The sequence below is a fragment of the Dipteris shenzhenensis genome, chromosome 7 (assembly GCF_047967505.1).
Source record: "Dipteris shenzhenensis isolate YYH24624 ecotype China chromosome 7, Dip_SZ_1.0, whole genome shotgun sequence".
NCBI classification, from domain to species: Eukaryota; Viridiplantae; Streptophyta; class Polypodiopsida; order Gleicheniales; family Dipteridaceae; genus Dipteris; species Dipteris shenzhenensis.
Window position 1 is genome coordinate 20,055,152 of NC_141602.1, and position 24,657 is coordinate 20,079,808.

A 24,657-nucleotide genomic window follows, 5' to 3' on the forward strand; every position below is an offset into this window, starting at 1 on the left:
TTGGATCTCCTTCTTCCTCATAGTAATTTACCTCTCCTTAGCCTTCGTTTGTTATACTCTACGAGTCTATAATTACTTCAACTTCTTTCAGTATTGGCCTCCATGTTGCATTGTCTCTTTGAGATTATGGTTACAATAGGTGTAAATTTATTGTGAATTAAAAAATGAAGGGTGTAATGGTATTTTATATCGTCATAAATTCATCCTCCTTTTAGCACTAAATAGCAAGTCATGGAGTCCCTTATAAAGGGTACAAATATTTATTATTGAGTGTTTCTTCTCTATAGGTCTGGAGGGCCAGTTTAAGGTGGGCATCCTTTACAAAAGGATCTCTATGAAGATTACCCTCCACCATCGACCCGATGGCTTCCTTGCCAGTGACTGCGTATGTTGTGCCTTTCTTTTCAATCATGGTTGTGTTTTTTTAACATCCTTTTTACCTATTTCTCAACTTCTTCAACAACGGGCTTCAAGACGTAGAGAAAAAATCAAATTTGCTTAAAACCAATCTATTTCGGATACCATATTAGCATATTGCAAACACCTCCCATTGGGTTATTTAATGTGAGCAACCTACATTGGGATCTTTTTTGAAGACCTTGGATCTCAATACAAGGTGTACCACATAGCATACATCAACATGGATCATTTTAATGACTTCATTGAGGGAGAGAACCAAAACTCTATGTTCCCTATAAGCTTTTGCATCCAGAAGATGGAACATAGAAAGGATGGGTGCCTTAAAAAGTCAAAAGACAATTCCTAGTTGCTTTAAAAAACATAAGCTCTTATTAATTTATGTTTTCTTTCGATCCTTTATTGTTAATACGGGCTTCTTCATTGCAATATGGGTGTGGTGTATGTATTGGTGTTCCTTCGGTCCCTTGGATGCCAAAAATGCTCCGATACTCCCTATGGATCCCAATAAAGGTCCAAAGTTAGGAAAATGATCTAGGCCTCATACAATGCAAAAAATAATATTTGACAAGGCAAACGAAAAAGTGCCATGGTTGTATGGTATCCCATTGACATACATGCCAAGTGATCCTCATACCTGTTGGGCTTTTTGGTTTGAATGTGACTTTCGTATTAGGCCACCCCAAAATTTAGGACATTTGCTCCTATGATTGCTTTTCGGAAAGATTCAAGTAGCATGTTTTGTATTGTATGGGAATGGAAACAGTCATCACTGGATTGAATCTCATATTAGGTAAAATATTCCGGAGAACTTCCTATGCTTCTTGTAAAATGGAGGACCCATTTGGGAAATGGCAAGTAGGGATGTGTTCATTTCTATGTCAGTGTTGCCTAAACATTTGGAGAGCATCTATTTGTTTCTTAAGAAAATGGTGAGTCTCTAATTTTTTAATTGACTACTTGCAGGTAATGACATGAGACTTCTTCAACATCTGGCATCCCTAATGAGGCAAGTGAAGCATCAATTTTGTGATGTAAAAGCTACTATAGCGAGGCGACAGATTGTGTACTTCAATTTCAAGTTGTGGAAGATGGTTTTGATAACAACATTGTTCGGAAGAAACCACTTGTGGAATGGAGTCTTGCAATGTAAAGAACACCACATGATAGTGCAAAGCTTTTCCAAAGGCCCAAGAAAAAGGCTCTTGTAACCATGCAAAAAAAACTAGACAAGCAAGCTGCATCAAGACAACCTAATTCTTGATATTAATATAAATCTTGAAACACTGAATTGAGTGTCAATCTTATTGATGAATGTTAAATTATCTTAAATTCATTTCTCTTATTTGGTTAATCTTGTAGTTATCTTATTTGAATAATCTAGAATGGAATCTATGAAGCAAAGACGAGTTCTATAGGAAATGCGTGTTTATGCTTCATTGTGTCCGTAAGAATGTATGTGTTGTTATAGTACAATGTGCTATCAGAGTTATGCAGGGACCATTTGATAAGGTGTATGCATTGTGTGGATGCTAAATAGTGAGACCATTTGATAAGTTCATGTATAGGTGTGCAAATGATGTGCATACCAAACAATGGGAACATTTGATGAGCTCATGTGTATGGACTGTGTGCATGCCAAATAGTGGGATCATTTGATAACTTCATGTGCATGGATTGTGTGCATACCAAACATTGGGATCATTTGATAAGTTCAAGTGTATGGCTTGTGTACATGCCAAACAGTGGGATCATTTGATAAGTTCATGTGTATGGATTGTGTGGACACCAAATAGTGAGACTATTTTAATAATTTCATGGGGATATGTGTGCGGATTATGTGCATACCAAACATTGGGATCATTTGATAAGTTGAAGTGTATGGCGTTTGTACATGCCAAATAGTGGGATCATTTGATAAGTTCATGTGTATGGATTGTGTGGATGCCAAACAGTGAGACCATCTGATAAGTTCATGGATATGTGTGTGGATTGTGTGCATACCAAACAATGGGATCATTTGATACGTTCATGTGCATGGATTGTGTGCATGCCAAATAGTGGATCATTTGATAAGTTCATGTGTATGGATTGTGTGCATATTGATAAGTTCATGAGTAAGGATTGTGTGCATGCCAAACAAAGGGATCATTTAATAAGTTCATGTATATGGATTGTGTGGATGTCAAACAGTGAGACCATTTGATAAGTTCATGGATATGGCTTGTGTGCATACCAAGCAGTGGGATCATTTTTCGAAGGGTCTTCTAGCTTATTCAGTGCCCACTTGCTATTTTCTTCCCTGCATCTTTTCTCTACCTCTCTCTCTCTCTCTCTCTCTCTCTCTCTCTCTCTCTCTCTCTCTCTCTCTCTCTCTCTCTCTCTCTCTCTCTCTCTGCTTTCAACTCATTATCTCTTGCCATTTCAGTTTTAAACTGGAAGAAAAATGATAATGGTTACATACAAAACTCGAGTTGCATAGCAATAGTAAACTTGGAAGAAACATGATAGAGAGTAGAGACTAAGGACAACACATTACATAGTACTCGTAAAGGTGAGTTGTTATATCTACACTTACAATGTATCTACACTAAGGTATAGATACATTTTTTATTTGTCTACCTTAATGCAAAGCATTATATGATTGAAAAGATCAACATGGATAACAAAGGAAAGCCTTGTATTATGACTCACAATAAATAAGCCATACAATTTTGTTTCCCAAATAAAGATACAATAGTTGCATTTTGAATACAAAGCACAAGATGCAAATAGGTCCTTAGTCCTCCTCAGAGGAAGCATCAATAAAAGGGCTATCATAGTTTGACTCTGGGACGAGGGATGTAGCCACAGAGGCCTCACGAGCTTGCTTCTTTCTGAGAACATTCTCAAAAGTTTGAGACAAACACTTCTCCTTATGAGGTGGAGAGTCCCAAGTAGACCTTGTACATGCTCCTCAATCCACTGTGCTTTGCCTTTCTCTCTTTGCAAGGTAAGGTCTTCCATAAATTTTTAGCACTAAGCTTTTCCCTATATTTTGCCTGAGCCCTGCACACCTCTCTTCGACAAACAATGAGAACTTTATCAATTATTGTATGTGATTGACAAGAATACTAAACTAAGGATTTAACCCGAATATTAGTATAAACATATATCTAGTTATCACTGGCACACTCAGTGGGATATAAATTTGGAACAAACTCTTGGACTTGAACCCATCAAAGAGTATCAAATGTTGATCAAATGGTTAAATAGAAACCCCTTCCATGAAGCAACATTGCTTCACTTTAGGACCATGCAAAAAATAACATGAAGAGCTTGGTGCAATACCAAGATTAAAGCTACCCCCATACCTAGATTCCACTACTACCCAAAAAAATCACTAAAAGCCAGTATTGATTGACTATATTATTATCAAAATAGAAAAGGAAAGTAAATCTAATTTCATTGATAGATTTGTAAAAGAAAATTTTATGTTGAATACACAACTGAGATTCCAACCCAAGAAGAAACCCTAGTGAAATGGTTTCAAGGCTTAATATATATCACACTCTGGGTAATAGGCACATCATCCTCTGCGTCCTCATTAGGCACTATTTTAGGATCCACCCCTAGAAGGAAAACTGGGAGAATTTCTGAAACATTAACAACAACATTGTCTTGATGTTATAAAACATCACCACTAGTGGGCAATGCTTGCTATTCCAATAAACTCGAGAACAGTCCCATATTTTTTATCAATCATCTTAGCAAGAATACATTCAAAAATTTTGAGGGCTATCCCATGCTCAACCAATTCAAGATGTTTGGAATGTGGTGCATGTTGGATTAAGTCTTCCACTGTAGACCTCTCTGCTTTGTATACTCCCCATTAGGCTTGTTGTCTAGAACCTGCAAAACACCAACAGAAGATGAAGGTTTGAAGTGGTTACTAAGGACCTCTAGGTCATCACCTCCCTCATTGGGGACTTGCATACATCAAAAAAAATAAAATAGGATTTGGTCATTTGTAGGTGATAGATCTTGTTCCTAAAGGCATCCACCTGCTCTTGTAGCATAGTGACTCCAACAAAATCTTCTCATTTCAAATAACTTGAAATGGGAAAACTATAGCTTGTGAAACCCTCTCCTTTGCATTAACCCACATTGATCTCATATAAGTTTTCAAGTGATTTTCCATCTCCTCAAATTCTTGAGCACTCACAAAACAACCTTTAATATCCATTGTGTGTCTTCCTACGCCTTGTTTTTTATTTGCTCTTCCAACCCTTTCAAGGCCAGCACTCTATCCTGTAATAAAACCACTTCATATTTTAAGTGAGCAATCTCCACTGTGATAAAATCCATTCTATGTGTTAATGTGCCACTAACAGTGCTGCTTAACCAGGTTCTCATATCTTCAATCATAGAACTTCTAGAAGTCAATAGCTATTGCAGCTACCCAATTTTGTCCTCTAACTGGTGTTGCTTTTCCCTCATATCTAGCACCATCCTCTATGTGCTTGCCATAGCCAACTGAGACTGCTTTTTGGTCTCCTCATGATCTTGGATCAAAGAATCTCTTTCTATGTCCCATTGTGGATTTTGTAAATTCAACTTTTGAAGCTAATTCTATAACCCGATAATTTTCCCATACATATGATTACGAAACTTCTCATGAGCAATTCGATGATTCTCATTAGGAAATGAAATCAAAATTATAAAATTTAACATGACACAATTAAGTTACACAAAAGGATTAAAAGCAGTTGTAAACTCTCATAGTATTTATAATGGTGTTAACAAACACCTTCAAAAAATTACAACAAGCATCCAGATTATTATCACTGAAAGGCATTAGTATTCGCTATTTCTATACGAGATTCAACCCATTCCTTTGCTACCACCATCTCATCATGATCAATGTAATTATAACTAAAGAAGAGAAATAAGGAAGTATTAATTTTTTTTTCACTTTCTCGATTCTGTATGGCTTGCACTTCATGTGATGGAAATCTCCCATAACAAGTGGTACAAGAAGTAACTTCACTTAAAAAGTCTACTAGTTCTCTCCTATATGAAATTAAACTAAATTAAACTATTTATTACCTCCTACTCCACCTTTGGCTATGTTCCAACTTTAGTTTATCGCATTCTTATTGCTAGTTATCTCCTTTACCACCCTCGTCTCCACTCTCTAGCATACATCCCACCTTTAGTTTATTCTATCACCCAAATATGGGTGATAATGTGTAAGGATTCATTTTTATGTGCCTTCTTATATTGTTCAAGAAGAACTAAAGTATAAATTTCATTTTTCAAGAGTATGGTAGAGTCGATGGCAATAAATTCACTTCACTTTAGCATTGGGACCATTGTAAATAAGGAAAAAGAAAGGAGTGTGCATTGGCCCAATGTTTAATCTAGAGGCTTCTCCAAGTTTCTTGGGATACTATTTAAAACTTTTAATTCGATAATTTACCCAACAATTAACATAGTATTCTCTACAAGCTCCACTCTAAGTGTTCAATCGAGCAAAAATGTTGAAATCAATCGAGCACATGTTCAAATCCACTCTAGGTGTTGAGATCAATCAAGTACAAGTCATCTACAGCCATCTATGAGGCTAGAATTTTTAAATTCTATCTTTTAAAAACTTGTATATGAATGCTAAGTATACTTACATCCATTGAAGCCTTGAAAATGGTAGCATGGGCTAACATTTGTAACTCAATATTGGGGAAAGATGTGCCCGATGGCCTACACTTCCAAACTTGTGTTCTTGAAAGGTTCACCCGATGGCCTAAAATTATAAAGCTATCTTTTCCTTTAATTTTTTATGCTAAGTCTCAACCATTTTAATACAAAATAAGAATACTAAATTATATTCTAAGAACCTTGATTGTAGGTCAAGGCATGATCAAGTGTAGCCAATTGTGGAACTATTTTTGAGGCAAGTTTGGGGCTGCAATGTGATGCACTAGTGGGTAAGATTTTGAATTAGGGGTGGACTCACGCTCTTGTCAAATTTCTTTCTATCATAATGATTGCCACACTAGCATAATATCGAAACGTAATCTATTAATTTGAATACTATAGAGCTCGATGAATGTCACTATATACATTTACTCGATGAGCATAGAAATTGTTGTTCTGCCCTCCTTCGTGCAATGCAATCTATGGCCTAACTACATCGCACATCTTTGCAACTTGTCATTGTGTAGCTTTGCCACATGTCATCATGCAGTGCAATCTTTTACTACACTGACCACCGTACTAGTTCTTAGAGCAACCACTACGTTTTTCTTGGAGTGAACACCGTGCTTGTCCATTGGAGTTGAGCATTTTTATGCAACACCTAGACCACCGCACTGACAAGGTGGTGACGTTGGCTTGGAGCAACCATCGTGTTGGTTATCTTAGTGCTGGTTGTAGTTAATCCTAAGCCAAGGAAATTGTATTTCCTTTCCCTTGAGGGGTCCCCTTTCATGTCAATATGGACCTTCAACGGTTCCCTTTGTAGTTCCAAACCAAAAAAAATGTAGTCTGATTTTGGAGATATTTTAGTCTTATTGTAGTCCTTGTGCAATGATTGCACTGGTTGTAGTGAATCCTAACCGAAGGAAAATGTAGTTCCTTATGCAACAATTGCCTGTATATTGACCAGCTAATTGCAATAAATTCTAAACAAGGACAAAAGTATGCCATTTGTTCTTCTTGAGAACCATTTTCACTACCAAAGTAATAGTGACAATAACAATTTAACAATTGATCACTCTAGTTGCAGTTTAATTATGTTTTTCTAAATGTATTTCCTTACAACCAATGTGACGGTTCTTGGAGCTATTGTAGTGCAACTTGCAAATAATCCTAAACCACAAAAAATGTATTTCCTTGTGTAAAAAAGTTAATCCTCAACCAATAAAAATGTATTTCCTTGTGCAACAAAGTTAATCCTAAACCAAGAAAAATGTATTTCCTTGGCAATGATTGATTATGCAATGATTGCACTGGTCGTAATAAATCCTAAATGATGGCAAAAGTATGCCATTTATGATTCTTTTGAACCATTTTCACTACTGAAATAATAATAACAATAATTTTTGAACGAGGGGAAAAATATGCCATTTGTGCTTCTTTAGAACCGTGACTTTCATTAACGAAGTAAGTGCAACAATAATTTCTGTGATAATAGTATTATATTAAAGTTGAATAAAAAAGAGATTGCATCTAGGGCAAAATTTGAATAAAAGATATTACATCCAAAGACATTAGCACTTTGTCTTTGTGACACTTCTTTTAAAACTTTTAGCACCTGTCAACACCACTCCAAAATCGAGACTTGGTGTTACTTTTTACCCTTGTTAGCACTTTCTTACACTTCCTCAGTGCTTTCTCAACTGAATGTAAAAAGAACTACATCAACACTTTTGGAATGGTAGGGATGACAAGTCCAATTTCATGATTGATAGAGGAAGATAGAGAGAGGGAGAGAGAGAGAGAGAGAGAGAGAGAGAGAGAGAGAGATTCGTCTTAATGAGGCAATTACTCAAGATGATCCTAGATATATTTGGGATCACTTACTCTATCTTGTGAATGTAGAATCAATGGGGATGGCTAGCCTTTATACAAATAGTAGGACACTTGCTGTGATAAATTCCTTGCAATGAAAATCTTCAATGCACTGATAGATGGAAGGACACCAGTAACAACCAATGTAGTTGTCCATCCAGCTGTCCTTTTACCTCATAGAATGGCTATGGATAAAGCTCACTTTGAGTAGTCCTAGAGTTTTCCAAGATGTGAGAGTTGTGATGCCATGAGCACATGTAGAGCAAAGGTATGAGTAAAGGGCAACCTGCCACATGGCATGGAGGAGATATCCCACATGTGAGCAAGCAAATGGATGTAAGTACCCTCACCTATAAAAGGGAGGTTCATTTGAAGTAATATCAATCAAGCACTTTGCATTATCTCAAGATTCTCTTTATGAGTCCAAGCTAATCTATCTTGGAACCTAATTGACTTGAGGTACATGTCATGAGCACTCTCTTCATCCATGTTTTCACATAGGTTCCATCCACCTTAGAGTTGTTTTATCATGGTATCAGAGCTTAGGTCTAGTTCTCCTAGATTAGTTGTAGATTGAGGTTGAGTGTTCTCTTTTAGTGTTCATTCTTTCATTCACCAATTGAAAGAATTCCGTCCATGAGAGTTGAAGATTTCCATTCAATTGTTTTGTGAGAGTTCCATTGTGAAAAAGAGAGAGCTCTTGTGAGTCCACTCTTTGTGTTGAGAAAGAGAGATAGGGAGAGATCCTATTATTTGAGAGAGAGAGCCCGAAGCTCTATTGATTTTGAGAGAGAGAGAAATTTGTGAGGTTTCCTGTGAGTCCTATACCCATAGCAAAAGCTCCATAGTTGCCAACGGTCTCACAGCAAACATCACCTATGACTACCAGCTCCGACTCCCCTTCAACAACACGAGAGACAGACTCCAAGCTTCAACGACTCTCTAGCTACAGCGGATTGTAGCGAGTTCCGCTAAAGCTAATCTAGCCAACAAAATCCACCGATGGCCAGCGCTCCCTACATCCTTGCGAGTTCCAATGCAACAGCCATCTCTTGCAACAAGCAATCAAGCAAGCCAAGCATAGGTGGCTCCCCCCAACAAAGACTCTCAACTCTTCACCAATGACTAGCTCTCCAAGCTCACAACCTTCAATGCTCATGGCTGAGCTCTCCTACAAACTCTGCTCCATAGAAGCTGCCTCCAAGATCCATGCAAACGGGTTGAAGCCACAGACAACGCCTCAAGCAGACGCACAACCAACAACACAGGTCATGCTCCAAGCCTGACTCCTGGCTCACAGTGCAATAGCTCAGTTGCACCATCCACAGACCAGCAAGCCTTGCGGTGAACCTTTGCTTCTATCACAGCCAACGAGCCTTCTCTAAACAACGCGAGCCCATGCTCAATTGGCTCCTAATTTCCATCGATAGCGACAGCCTCTCCACGAGCTCTACGGATCTATAGCTACACCATCTGCATCTCCAAAACGTGCTCCAAGTTCTCGCAAGTCTCCGATTCCTCCTCCACGAGCTCGAATTTGCAGCAGTAGCGGCTATCTCTCCGTCGAAGCCGTCATCATCATCGCACCCTTCTTCCTTCTCCAAGGTCTCACCACAAAAGTGCCACGTGATAGATAAGGTGGTAACCTTTAACTGTGGTTAGATTAAAGATCACTATGGTTAGGCTCAATTGCTTGGACCATGGTTAAGTTTTCATAGATGTGGGTTAATTCAGTTCAGTTAAGAAATCACCATGTGGCATAGTGCCACCCAAGCACAATCCCTTTGTAAGCACAATTTGAATTCTGCATGTGAATGCCTGTGCCACATCATCAAGACCCCCTCTTCTTCATAGAATCATCGACAAGCCGTAACTTCCAATCCAGAAAGAATTTGCATATGCTCCAAAAAGGAAAAATAACCAATTTTTTGAGCTCTACGTGCCTGTTAACTTAGATTTTTTGTATGCAATTAGACACTGCCAGATTTGAAAGTATCATCAACTGGTAAGACCTTTGCAATGGCAATCCGCACCCCAACTATTGAGAAGTTCATCGGGGATGGATTTCACACATGGTCTACACAAATGAGATATCTTTGCCAGATCCAAAGTTTGAGGAATGTGTATCCTCTCTTCTTGAAAAAGAAAGAGAGTTGAAGGCATTGACATCGACATCAACATCAACATCTACACGCAACAGCTATAATGAAGAACAAGCACTATTCAGTAAAACATCAATGAAGTGCTACCATTGCGGAAGGATGGGTCACTATCAAAGTGACTACAGATTGAAGAACAGACCAAAGTGTCACCATTGCAAGAAGCTGGGACACAAGGAAGAAGATTGCAGATTGAAGAACCAGCAAGTCAACTACATGGAGTTATCATCAAGCCATGAGCCAAAAGGTGACATCAATGGAATGTATTGAGAAACAAATACCTTGCCAACCTTGCCTATATTTTGTAAATCAAACCTTGCCTATATTTTGCCACCTGAGAGTAGCTATGAAAGCACCCAGGGGAGGTATTGACTTGTAAAAACCACACTTGACCACCTTAAGTAGCAATGCATGCACTAAGGGGAGGTGATGGATTTGTAACTCACATCTGACCACCTTGCAGTAGCCAAAGGATCATGGCACCAAGGGGAGGTGTTGAGAGTTGTGATGCCATGAGCACATGTAGAGCAAAGGTATGAGTAAAGGGCAAGCTACCACATGGCATGGAGGAGATATCCCACATGTGAGCAAGCAAATGGATGTAAGTACCCTCACCTATAAAAGGGAGGTTCATTTGAAGTAATATCAATCAAGCACTTTGCACTATCTCAAGATTCTCTTTATGAGTCCAAGCTAATCTATCTTGGAACCTAATTGACTTGAGGTACATGTCATGAGCACTCTCTTCATCATGTCTTCACATAGGTTCCATCCACCTTAGAGTTGTTTTGTCACAAGAAGCCTTCACCAACTTTCTTCAAATAATAATTGCATTTCACATATGTGTGTAAGAACCTCACTAGAGAAGAACTCCATGAATGAAGAATTACCCAAGAGACTTTCAAAAGGGTTCCTCAATCTCATGCTTATACCGCAATGATATGCATCTTTGATTGCGAGTATAAATATCTGATTGAGTCAAAAACACTCAATCATGATTTGATTGCCTTGCAAAAGATCACATCAACATCAAAGATGCCTTGGAAGGCCAAAACCTTATGGAATACTTATAGGAGGCCTATAACCACTCTATAAAGAACCGCCAATAAGGATGAAGCTGAAAATTTGTTCCAATTCTACACATGCCTAAGTGTGGTTGTACCAAGGGCAAAGCTGAGGTAATGGCAAGCTTCAAGGTGGTAAGGGATAGATATCAAGACTATACAAGCATTATGTATCATCCTGACAATGTGTACTTTCAAATACTTGGGGTGTGTGATGCATGCAAAAAGGGAGATATCACTTACAAAGCACCAGCTTTTATTACCAAAAAGGCCAGAAATAATGATAAAAAAGAGGTGACCACTAGGATGTGGAGATTGGTAAGGTACCTTCCAAATATCTATGCACCTATGGCAGTAGAGAAAATCATGCAAAAATAGTGGTTTTTTGGAAAGAAGGACAAAGACCACTCCATGGAGGAGTGCATCAGTTTGCAGGTAAAGCATGATGTAGTGGGATATTGTTGCAAAGTATCTACTCTCCGAGAAGCACATTCCCATAAGCTTATTTGTCAAGCAAATTACATTCGCTTTACCCTCATCCAAGGAGAAAGAATGGGCACATAACTAGGTCAAGGTGCAAGAAGATGGATAAGGAGCAATTACTACAATGATGAAAAAGGATATTCCACAACAAGTGCAGGTATATGTAAAGAAGCTCATAAATGAGCATCGAATGAGGATTACAAGTAAAAAGCACCATGACTTCGAATTAAGAGAAGAGATAATTTTTGAATCAAGAAAGCATGTGGAATTTAAGGGAGTTGCATGTGACGACTTCCTAAGTGATGAGATAGCGTGGAGCAGGCATCAACTCTTTTTCATTGATGAAATACCACCAACAAATATCTCGCAATATATTGATAGAATATTGTATACCACAATTACCAAATAGGGATTATGCAATATTGTTGTATTTGTGAGTAAAGAGAATGAAGAAGCCATGCTGCGTATTTTACAAAATCAGTATGGCAATGAGCTCAAAATACACACTGGTGTGTATGCAATGAGAAAAGATAAAAGAGAATATGGCTTTAAGATACATACTTTTGAATCCTTCATCGTGCTCATGAAGACTATTCACCTTGACCTACAAATTAATGTGAGAGACAGCATGTATCGGTTGTGTCTCATGCTTGAAGAGCAAGCCACTCCTAAATACCATCATCACAAACCACTTTACTATTTGATTTGATCTAAACGTGGTGGTTTGTTGCTTAATATGATGGAATTTTTACAGCCGCCAGGATGGGAGGCCACCTTGATTTAGATGGGATATTTGTTTCATGATCTTCTAGGATGCTTCACAAATATCATTGAGAAGGAGATTGCATGAACTACTATGATGTGCAAGCTCGTGTGACCACAAAATATGAGAAAGATCTCAAGGTTCTCGATGTAAATGATAAGGAGGAAGAAACCAATGAAGTGTGTTCCTTCCCTTTTGTCTCTTCTTTGTGGGGGCTATTGCATGCTCCTTCTATGTGCTATGCTTCACATCTCAAGGTCACCACTTGACCTCCTCTCCTAGCTATAACCCTTGCTTGGCCACTACACTCTCCTGCATCTTATCATTCATGGGTTCAAGAGTCTGCACACTAGTCTTTTTGGCTCTTCCACTCCATGCTTGACCGTTTGAGCTACTATGGCTCTTCTCTACAAGTTTTGCTCTAAGTTCAAAAGGGCCATCATGCTCCACTCTAGCTTGGTGCTTGCAAGTAGGGGTCGCCTCTTGCACACCCGCTTCTACATGGCCTTAAAGCTCTATGTTGCATTTGATGGAGTCACTCAATCTTTTCTAGCTCTTTCTCTATGATCACCCATTGTCTCTATGGGTTGCTCAACTTTCTTCTAAGTCATCCCTTCTACAGTGGCTGCAACATTCTTTACCAATCCAAGCTATTGCAACTCGGCATTGGCTCCACACACCTTGTTTGTGCGGGGTGTTCTTGTGAGATTCTTGGCTCACCAAGGAGATTTCGACTCTGTTAGCTCATAATGTTGTTCTCAATGCAACCCCATGGGAGTCTACAAGCTTATGTTGGTCATTGTTTAAGCTCGTAGCTCTTGCCACCATGCTCTTCACCTCTATAGTGCTACAAGCTATTTAGCTCTTCTCTCCTATGAGCTCTAAACTCCAAGATCACTTTTTGTTTTTGAGCCTTTGTCTCCACCTCTATTTTTATTTCTAAACCAAGCTCCTCTCAATAGCACTTGAGTGGGCTCTTTCACACTCTTTTGCTTCTGTCTCAAGATGTTATTCTAGTTATTCTCTTTAGAATCTCCTGTATAAGCACTCTTTTGAAGCTCAAAATGAAAGAACATTTGCCAAGAGAGGGACAAAACCTCAATAGCAATAGCTCAACAAATACTCACCAAGACTCTACTTAGAGGCTTTGCAACCACCAAAACACTCAACAACACTTGCAATCTTTGCCAAACTGAGCAATACTTTGCATTCCTCAGCAAACACTCAGCAAAACTCAAAATGACAATAGAGCAAGACAAGGATACACCCTCAATAGACCACCTTGCACACACTCCTAAGCAACACTTGGGGATGGAGGGAACATATTCCTTGATACACAATCAGTCCCAACACAATGTGGCTTCACAAACTTTTAAAATATGCACACTTGGGGATGGAGGAAACATATTCCTTGAAATGTGAGCCACTTGGGGATGGAGGAAACATATTCGTTGATACATAGTCAGTCCCAACACAATGTGGCTTCACAAACTTTTAAAATATGATACACTCTTGATACACAGTTAGAAATCTCACACTTACCAGGCAGGAATCTAACACTACTTTGATATAGTTTGATACCATTCTAAAAGAGGGACACATAGTCCAACAAAGGACACTTAGCTTAAGACACTCAATACACCACAGTAATGAGAGGATGAGAGAGAACACACAAGTAGGTTATACACAATGTACACTCTCACATAACCAAAAAGAGAAAAGATGACACAAGATATACACAACCCTAGGTGGGTTGCCCTAAGCCCATCTACCCACACTATTGACATAGGGACTTAGGATTCCTCTAGATATAGTACTTTGCTTTTTATAGCCTTGAGCTATTAGTGATGTTTTCTCAGCTTATAGGCTAATTTCATATTCATACAAATGGAAGAAGATTTTATGGTGTAAGGATTGTTAAGTTTTTCTTAAATATTTTTTCACTAAGTGACTCTTTGTAAAATCGATTATGATCCCCTACTTTTGGGTTTCTATATATTCTCTTGGGAATTTCTCTAGAATTTTATAAGCATTTCATTAACTTTTTAAATGCCAACCTCTAGTTACTTTTGGAATAGTAGGATGTTAAGATTTGATTAATGCTAATCTAGATAGAGTGAGAAGGATTAAAACTATGTGTTAAGGCATTGAAGCCTAGCTTCCACAGGTTAAATGAATTGTTATGAATTGTTCTAACATTCATTTGGTTGTGGTGGCACCAGGTGAATCAACATAAATCTCCATCGAGTTTGCATTGTAGAATTTTTGGCATGATATTATGGATTCAAGAAATGGCATTGGCAACTTTGAGGATCACTTTATCTCCAACTATTGTACAATAGGAATGACCTATTTATTGGAGACTAGTCTTTTTGTATTTAATTATAGATCACTAATATCAGTGTGATAACTTAAGTTGACTCCCATCTTTGCACTTTGTCAGAAGGGTCTTGATAATAATTGATTACTCCCACTTGTGATTAGTATGAAGGGCAATAGCATATGGTTTCATCTCATTTCTTAAACATTATGTTTGGAATGGAAATTGGTCCCTTACTAAAGTAGGCTAGATTGTTTGTTAGGAAAAATGCATAGGTGCACACACACACACACATTTATATCACATCTATGACTAAATAGGGGCCCCCAGTTAGTAAAAATTTGCATTAGTTAGGGGGCACAGTGTGGGAGTGTGTGGGGGGAGGGGGGAAAAGGCCTCTGCATGGAATTTAGACGCATGGCAGAAGCTGGCCACGTGTTCTAGAGGCTTCTAGTGTGAGGTAAAAAGGGGGCTGGAGTAAAGGGGGTCAATCATTTGATCGACCTCCCCAGGCATGATCTTAGGGACATCCCACGATGCGGAGGGGTCTGAGGCATGCGATGTAGTCGTTAAAGTGACTGATGCAGAGGAGTCTGAGGAGTTCAAAGATGAGAGGGAAGGCGATGGCCAGGCGTTGAGTTGTAGCGGAGGATTGCGAGATTGACGGGGATGAAGTAGATGGTGATATTTCGGATTACTCACAGTAGAAGGATAACGGGCATGACATCTCTCCGTAAGTAAAGCCGATTCGTGCTTACGTCATATTTTCGGTAAGTTTTCGCAGACAACCTTTGAGAGTTTGCATGTCTATTGTAGGATTAAGCACAGGAGAGGGAGACCTTTGAAGGTGAAGGGGAAGACATCTGGTCCTAAGGTGCTTGAGCTTAGCATGACGGTTGGTGTGGGGGGTAGCAACATTGATCTGTCTATACTCCCAAAAATCGAAACCTTTCTAAAAGAGGCACGCGTGTCAGGTTTTTGTGCTATGGAGAGAGGAGGCGCTTTGTCACATTTGCATCTTCAGATGGTAGTTTGTGTGTATGCTCGTAGCATAGTGTCAGTCAATAGAATGATAAAGAAATATATCGGGTGGGATGTCAGTAAACCAGTAGGAGCTGTGATCATGTGCTGTGCGCTGAAACAACGTAACATGCACACGTTTCATGGTATGTTAGGTTGGAGAACCACACTTCAAAAGTGTGTTGAAAAACATGAGTTCTAATGATTTGAGAGTTGGAGTTGAATTGTATGTAAGGTACGGTGTGGATGAGATAAAAATCACGTGTGTTTGAGTAGTGCCAATATATTTGATCGCTCTTTTATGTTTTGGAAGTATAAGTTACACTGCAGATTGGGGATGACATTTAGCACCTGCATGTTGAAGATGCTGAAAACGGGATAGTATTACCCATCTGCTGCTTGGGTGATTCTGTATGCTAGAAAAGGTATGGAGGCAAAGAAAGCGCAATCATTATGGAAGGCTATGATCTATCCCAAAGCGTTGACTGCATCAAATGTTGCTACAATTCTCTTCTATTGTGAGTCTCGATCAATGCAGCCCCAGTTGGATAAACATATTAAGGGAATTCTGAACATTCCTCCTGCTAGATACTTTGATTTGGAAACTCCGCACTCTCCTTTGGCGACCGTCCAAACTGATGGTCTTGTTGATGTTCCTTTTGATGACGCTTTGTTGTGCCCCTTTGACTGCTGAAAATGATAAAATCCCAGCTGTTATGCATCATCTTGGTAAGGAGCCAGTTTTGGAAGCTGACGACTTCATAACAGCAGTAACAATGTCATGCTCCCAGAGTTTCTTTCTTTGGTGACCAAAAACAGAGGTGGAATACACATCACTTGAGATGTGAATGCTTTCTTAGCTTTGTATTTTGGGGAATATATCTCTTGTGTCTATTCATTTTTAGATATTCTTCCAAATCTGATTACTAGAACATAAAGAAGAAAAAATTAATGTGCTGTAGCAAAAAATTGCTACCAATTTTGATTGAAGAGTAACGAAATATGAATTTTAGGAATTTTTAGTAGCCATTAGTAGCCAATATGACTAAATATGTTGCCAAACCTTGAAATTCTCTTAGAGGTTGAGGAGAATTGGCTCGCATGCAAAACTATTGCTACAATCACATGGTGTTGAGACTAGCAATGTTGAAGTCAATAACAAAGTATTATTCATTCTGTGCTCCACAACAACAAGCTCCCCACTCGAAGAACATGCCACTATCAAGGAAAAGAACATATACTAGTTAGCTCAATGAGATTGAGTGCACACCTTGTCTCTATAAGAATCCCTTTTCCTCAAATTTGCGAGCTTCGTTACGAGGGCCAACTAGGTTTGCATGGGAGTGTGGTAAATGTTTTTGCAGACATTGACAAAGCACTACACATCTTGCCATGATTTCTTTCATATGATGACACCATTGTGGTTGCAATACAGTATAAGCTTTTCAACAAACACAACTACATGAGCTAGTATGACCTATGTTGACATTGCATGCAATGCTTAAACTTTTGAGTTCCTCACTTGACAAAAGAGAACAAAATTTAGATGAATCTCTTATGGTTGCAACATATCAAGAGCTTGCAAAAGAAAGAAGGCTTAATGCAAACAATGAAAAATCATGCGATGATCCATTCCAAGAAGAGCTTCAAACAAATACCTTGGTGCATGGCATATACACAAGCCAACAAGTCGTTGACTTTGAAGATAGAGCGATCACTGTTGCTCCCTTGGAAGGATGCTCTCCACTAAGCATTTTCAAGGACACATACTCTAAGAAGATGGAATTTCCCAAACTATTCTTTGGTGAGAAGCACAATTACAACCTGCCCATCCAAATATCATACCAAGACATTGCTGCTTGGGAGCTAAGAAACAGTGACCATTGATTCAGACTATTTGCAGAAAACCTTTTCTTCAAAATAATGAAAATCTTGGTGAACCACATGCTCTCTTATTCTTGAGAATGAATGCACAAAGCACAAACATGAGGGTCTTAAGAGTTCATGCTCAACATCATGTGATCATATGTGCATAGCACTAACCCAATAGAGTGCTATAAAGAAAAGGGTTAGATGCCCTAACCTTAAATGGGTTTGTATATATTCTACATTTTCAACTAAATCTAGTGTACAGTTAGTCACTCATTTGCGGTGTGCTCTCTAGTTGTGCCCTAACCCTAAATGGGTTTGTATATATTCTACATTTTCAACTAAATCTAGTGTACAGTTAGTCATTTGTGGTGTGCTCTCTAGCTATGCCCTCTCTCCTCATCTCCATTCTTCTCATCTCCCCTCTTCATATTTTGTCCTGTATCATAGCTCCCTTGCCTTCCACTGAGGCATTGCCATTCTTGAGAGTGTGAGAGAGATTGTGAGATCGAGAGTTCCTCTTTCTTCGACAAGCTCACTTCCGTTGAGAGAGACATTTCCGTTCATTTCATGAGAGAGATAATTTTTGTCATTGATTTCTGTACATTGAGGGTTATTTCTTTCATGAGAGAAAGAGAGGTATTCCTTCCATTCATTACTTTGCCGATTGTTGAAAGAGAAATAGTGAGGCATTCTTCTTGAGAGATCTATTCTTATGAGAAAGAGAGGGATGCTTTGAGAGATTTGGGAGAGTTTTGAGAGATGGAGACTCAGACTATGCTCCAAGCATCTCCAACAAAGGCATGCCTCTACAAATGCCTATCTCGAATAGCATCAAAGGTTGCAGCCTCTAAAGCCTCCTTCAAAGGCTTCAAGGGTTTCGAGCTCACGTGACATCTCCATCAAGTAGCCCGAGCCTACTCCAACTCATCATATTTTAGCTGACAACAAGAGCCAAAGATTGCAGCTCTGTATCTGACTGCCTGTAGCAATGCCCACAGCTCTCCAATCGCCCACGATCTCCTACAAATGGACTATGCTCCAAAGCTCCAATTGAAAGCACACGAATCGGATGGGTGACTCCAATAAAAAACGTGCTCCAATCGCTTGTAAGCCACAAGCTCCAACATAGGCTACGAGCAGCCAAATGCCTATCTACAACTACACCTAAGAGCTTCTCTATAGCAGTGACTTGACTGCTAAGTGCCATACAACCTCCAGCGACTCCTTCTGCAACATCCATTGAGCGGAGCTCCCCCATCCTACAGCCTCCTACATGCTCTCCTATAGCTCCTATATCTAGCGACACTACAAAGCTCCTCCATGCCTTTGTAGCTTGATTGTTGTCTCTCCTCTGACCACCAACTGCAACATCATAGCGCATCTACAAACGGCTCCTACACACAACCTAACCAGCAATAGCTTCAGTGAGATGGTCAACCCTTGCTACCTCTCCAAACATCACAGATGGACTCCCAAAGCAGCTCCATAAGCCTCTCCATCGTCTCATTGACTCCTTCAGATGGAATCGATGGCTCCTTCCTCTACCTTCAAACAAAATCAACAGAATCTTTTGAAGATTCTGTCTGCCCATGCAGACACATGGCATTCACCCTATCATAAGGGTCACCACACACAGGTGTGGTCAATCAACTGACATGTGGACCTTATCCACAAACCACACTTGTAATTCTGGTAAGGTTCATAGAAGATAGGGTTGGTCAATCCAACCCCAGGTTAAGTTAACCTTGGGTCAAGTTATCCCCTGGTTGGGTCACCACACTAAGGTTTGGTGAACATTCTGACATGTGGCACTGTGCCACATCAGTAGTCTAGTGTGCTGCCACATCACTCTAACCCCCTGCAGGGATAGTTATCACTCTGCAGGCACACTGTGCACCTTGCATGTGCACACAGTTGCCACCTCAGCACACTGCTCCACAGGCACACCTCTTGTTAGGCACAATGCCACATCATCGCTACATGTGACTCACAGTGCCACATCATCATTGAGCACATTTGCACTCCTTTTGCCCCTCCACCTAGATCAAGTCATATCTCTTGATCTAGGAAGAATTTGAGGGCACCCCAATAAGGAAAATCGCTCAATTTTTCATGCTCTACATGCTCATCACATCACACACACATTTCAATGCAAGTATCACTCACTTTTTAGCCTCGTCGTCGACAAATCCACTTCCTACATGCACATCAGCCTCTACATCAATGCATCTGACCCAGCACTTAAAAAGAATCAAAGAAAAGAAATTTTTGTTGTTCTTTCATCAATTGACGGTTGGTATAGATCTAGATCAGAGTAGACTAGATCGCCATAGAGGGGATGCTTTGAATCTCCCCAAGTTCCCAATCTAATCCATGCCTAAAATTCTCGACTAGTACCTACTTGAAGTTAGTCCATACGCTTACATACGGTTTCACATCATCACATTACTTGAAACCTGATGTTCATTAGTTCAGTGAGTAGACTTCAAAGTGTTCAGAGGCATTGCCGATTGTTCAGTGGGCAGATAGAATATGATTTGATTTCACACACACATGCCATCATTGTAAAGCCTATTTGGCTATTTCACGGCATTATTCACATCATTTCAGTCTTGTAAAGCCTCTTGGCTATTCTCGGCATCATTTGCCACAAGCCTTGTAATTCAAATCATATTTTATCTATTGCAGTACTATCTTCGATAGTTCACTTGCTACAGTCAATGTTTTATAGTTGATTCAGACAGTGATTTTCACGACACTTTGAGTACATTTCTTGCACCATGTCTATGACTAGCAACCTCAATCTAGAGGCATCTGCTAATCTAGACAATTCCAATTACGGTACATGGAAATACCGAATGGAGACCATTCTTGTACTTCAGGACAAATGGGAGTATGCCGATGGATCTACACCTAGACCATTGGATGATCCAGCCGCCAATAGCTCTACTCCACCTGTTGTCACAGCACCAATAGTGGGATCTACAACTACACAAACAGTTTCCGCACCTGTAGCAGATCCTGCCATTGCCCGAGCTCAAGCAGAATGGGATAAGAAAGATAACTATGCATATCATCTGATCAAGCAAAATGTCCAAGATGTCATGCTAGGATAGCTCAACACCGTCAAGACATCGAAAGAAGCATGGGATATGTTCGCAACTGTCTACGAGTCCAAGAACACATCCAGGATTCTCACACTAAGAAACCAAATCAACCAGAGTTTTTGCAATAGCAGTGAAATTGATCATGCTTATGTACTCCAGATCAAAGACTACAACAATCAACTTGCAGTAGCAGGAGAGATTATGAATCCAGCAAAAATGGTTCAAGTCATCCTGAATGGACTAGGAGAGGGATACGAGAATCTAATCAAGAGTATTGCCATCCAATGGCAAATTTCAATACTAGAAGAACTTCAATTAGTCCTACTTGGTGAAGAACTCAAGACGCAAGCCATTCAAGCATGCAAAGGTCATTTTAATAATCAAGCATTCACAGCTTCAGGCAGAGGCAGAGGTAGATCATTCCAAAAAAGTGGTCATCATCAACAATAAAAAAAGGAAAAGTCAGAATCAGCATCAGCATCATCCTCAAAATCAACAAAGAGGAAAGCATTCCAATCGAGGAAGATTCCAAGGACGAGGGAATGCATCCACCAACATGTCAAACATTTAGTCTAACTACTGTCACAAGTTTGGACACTATGAAAGAGATTGCCGCAAGAAGTAGTATGACCAAGGCAGTCAATCCAGTAGCAATCGAGGGAATTTTCGTGGCAGAGGAAATCATCGTGGTGGACATTCTAGTTACTATCATTTTGCAAATGAACATGGGAATATGTTTCTTGCAAATGTGGAAATGTAGCAAACTGATATAGTGTACCTAGACACTGATTTCAATACAAAAGAGGATTTTAACTAATCAAGTTGTCCAAGCAAATCAGGATCCTTGGTATATTGACAGCGGTGCATCATCTCACATGACAAATCATCAGGAATGGTTCACAGAGATGAAACCATTAGAGGGTCAAAAGATTGTCATCTACATAGCAGTAAATAATACACTGAATCCAGTTCAAGGGACAAGTGTTATCCCTATGAACAATTTCACTGGTATGAAAGGATTGGTGAAAGACGTGCTCTATGTTCCGAAGCTCAACAAGAACCTTTTGTCAGTAGGTCAAATGACAAAACACAATTATTGAGTCATCTTCGATGGAGATGAATGCACTATCAGAGAAAAATCCAAAGGATGTCAGCTAGTAGCAAAAGGTGTCAAGGAAGGATGCTTGTACAAAATGCTAGCTATAGTACCAGAGAAGCATGCCATGTTAGCTCAACTGCAATAGATGCCACTATCTACAAAATGGCACAAGAGATATGGTCATGTCAATTTCAAGTAGGGCAAACAAAAGTGAACAAACTTTGGCAGAAGTACCTCTCAAGCATGAGGTATTCTTGATTTGATACGTACAGATGTATGGGGTTATGCCTAGACCTGCACCATCAATGGTTCACTTTACTACTTGACTTTCATCGATGACTACAGTAGATATTGTTGGGTCTACTTTCTAAAAGAGAAATCTAAAGTGTTTTGCAGATTTCAAGAATTCAAAGCCATGGTAGAAAACCAGATAGGAAGAAAGATCAAAGATACATGTCTTCAGCATTCATGAACTTTTGAAAAAGTCACGGCATTCGAAGATAAGTCACATGTAGATACTCCTCAGCAAAATGCAAGAGTAGAAAGGAAGAATGGAACTTTAGCAGACGCTTAGTTAGAAGCATCTTCCGAATCAGTATTGGGAAGAAGCAATAGCCACTACAAACTACTTGCTTAATCAGCTTCCTACAGAACCGATACAGGGTATGACTCCTTCTGAAGCATTCACTGGACATAAGCCACACATTGGGCATCTCCACATATTTGGTTGCATAGCATATGCCCATATACATGATGATCATCATAGGAAATTGGATGCAAAGTCATGCAAATGCATCACGGTTGGCTACAGTGAAGAAAGCAAAGCATACAAGTTTTATGATCCCATCAACCGCAAGGTCATTATCTCTAGAGATGTAATCTTCGATGAGGAATCAGAATGGAAAACCTCAAATACACAGGAGATAAACGTACCGATTTCACAGTCATCTACAAAAAAGGTTGATGAAGAAGAGCATGACTTGCCAGAAACACCCTAAGCAGAGCCACAGTAGCTCAGATGATCTACTAGGGAAAGCAGACCACTAGCCAGATTGACATATGCTCAGAAAGGTAAAGCAATTCAGGTTGAAACCACCAACTATGCTCCTATGACTACCATCATGGCTACAAAAGATCCAGTGTACTTTGAAGATGCAGTAGACAAGCCGGAATGGCAAACTACTATGAATGAAGAAATGGGTGCTTTGTATAATAATAATACTTGGGAATTATGCGACCTTCCACCAAGAAAGAAGGCCATAGCAAACAAATGGGTATACAAAGTGAAGTACAATCCAGATGGAAGTATTCAAAGATATAAAGCCAGACTAGTTGCAAAAGGATTTGCACAGCAATATGGTCAAGACTATGATGAGACTTATGCTCCAGTAGCAAAGATGGATTCCATACGGTTCTTGATATCACTAGTGACACTCAGCAGATGGAATGTGTACCAGCTTGATGTCAAGAATGCATTTCTCAATGGTTATCTAGACGGAGATGTCTACATGCAAGAACTAGAAGGTTATGTTGAGTCAGGAAAGGAGAATAAGGTTTGACATCTCAAGAAAAGTCTATACGGCTTAAAGCAAGCACCCAAAAGTTGGTACAGTAGAATTGATAAGTATTTTGTTGATCTGGGATACATGAAGTCCAATGTATATCATACTCTCTACTACAAAGTTCAAGGGGAAGACATTACTATTGCACTTTTGTACATAGATGATCTGATTGTGACAGGAAGCAAGGGAGTGTGATTTTTTGGTGAGCTTTTTGTCATGAGGTTTTTTTCAATTATCATGAATATTGCGAGCTTTTCATTCACTTGAGAGAGAGAGAGGGGGGGGGTCATGGAGTGGGGTGGGTTGAAAGTTTGGGTTGTGGTTGCAGTTAAGAGGAGAGAGGGGAGGGAGGGGAGATAAAGGAAAGGGGGAGGGACAGGCGCATGGGTAAGGTGGCATGGAGAAGGGAGGGGAGGGGAGTTGGAACATATATTCATTATCATAGTGGAGAACTTAGAGGGGGAACTTATAAGGTATGCAAAGAGGAGTGCAAGGAGGAGAGAGAGGATGAGGAATGTGAAAGTTATGTTCATCTACTAAATGTAAAGGGGAAGGGAGAGCATGTGGGAAATTTGTTTATTTTCAAAGTGTATAATTTGACATATTTGACCTCATATTTGGATTCCTCGTCGAATTCCGGTCATTTTGAGTACCAACATGACCATATTCTGATAAAAATTGGAAAAATGGTGTTTTTGTCATTTTGGCCTGTTTGGGGCCTGTTTTGAGTCTGCGCAGACTCAAAACAGGCCCCAAACAGGCCAAAATGACAAAAACACCATTTTTCCAATTTTTATCAGAATATGGTCATGTTGGTACTCAAAATGACCGGAATTCGACGAGGAATCCAAATATGAGGTCAAAAGTTTCAAATTATACACTTTTAAAAATGTACATATCTCTCATAGTTCCTCCCTTCTACTTTGAATATGGACATATCTTCCATAATTTTTTGCCTCCTACTACCACTCATATCCTCCCCCCCCTTGTGCATAGTATACACTCTTCCACCCCTCCCACATGCTATGAAAATGAACATATCCTATATTCTCTCCCCCTCTTTCTAACCTCCCCATCTTTCTTATAACAAAAACATGTATGGATTTCTAAAAAAAGCTCACAAAAACAAAGGAAATGGTAAAAAAGCTCACATTAAAAAGCTCGCCAAAAGATTTCCCCCAAAGCAAGGATAGCTTCATCAAAAAACTATAACAAGACTTATCTATAGAGTTTGACATGA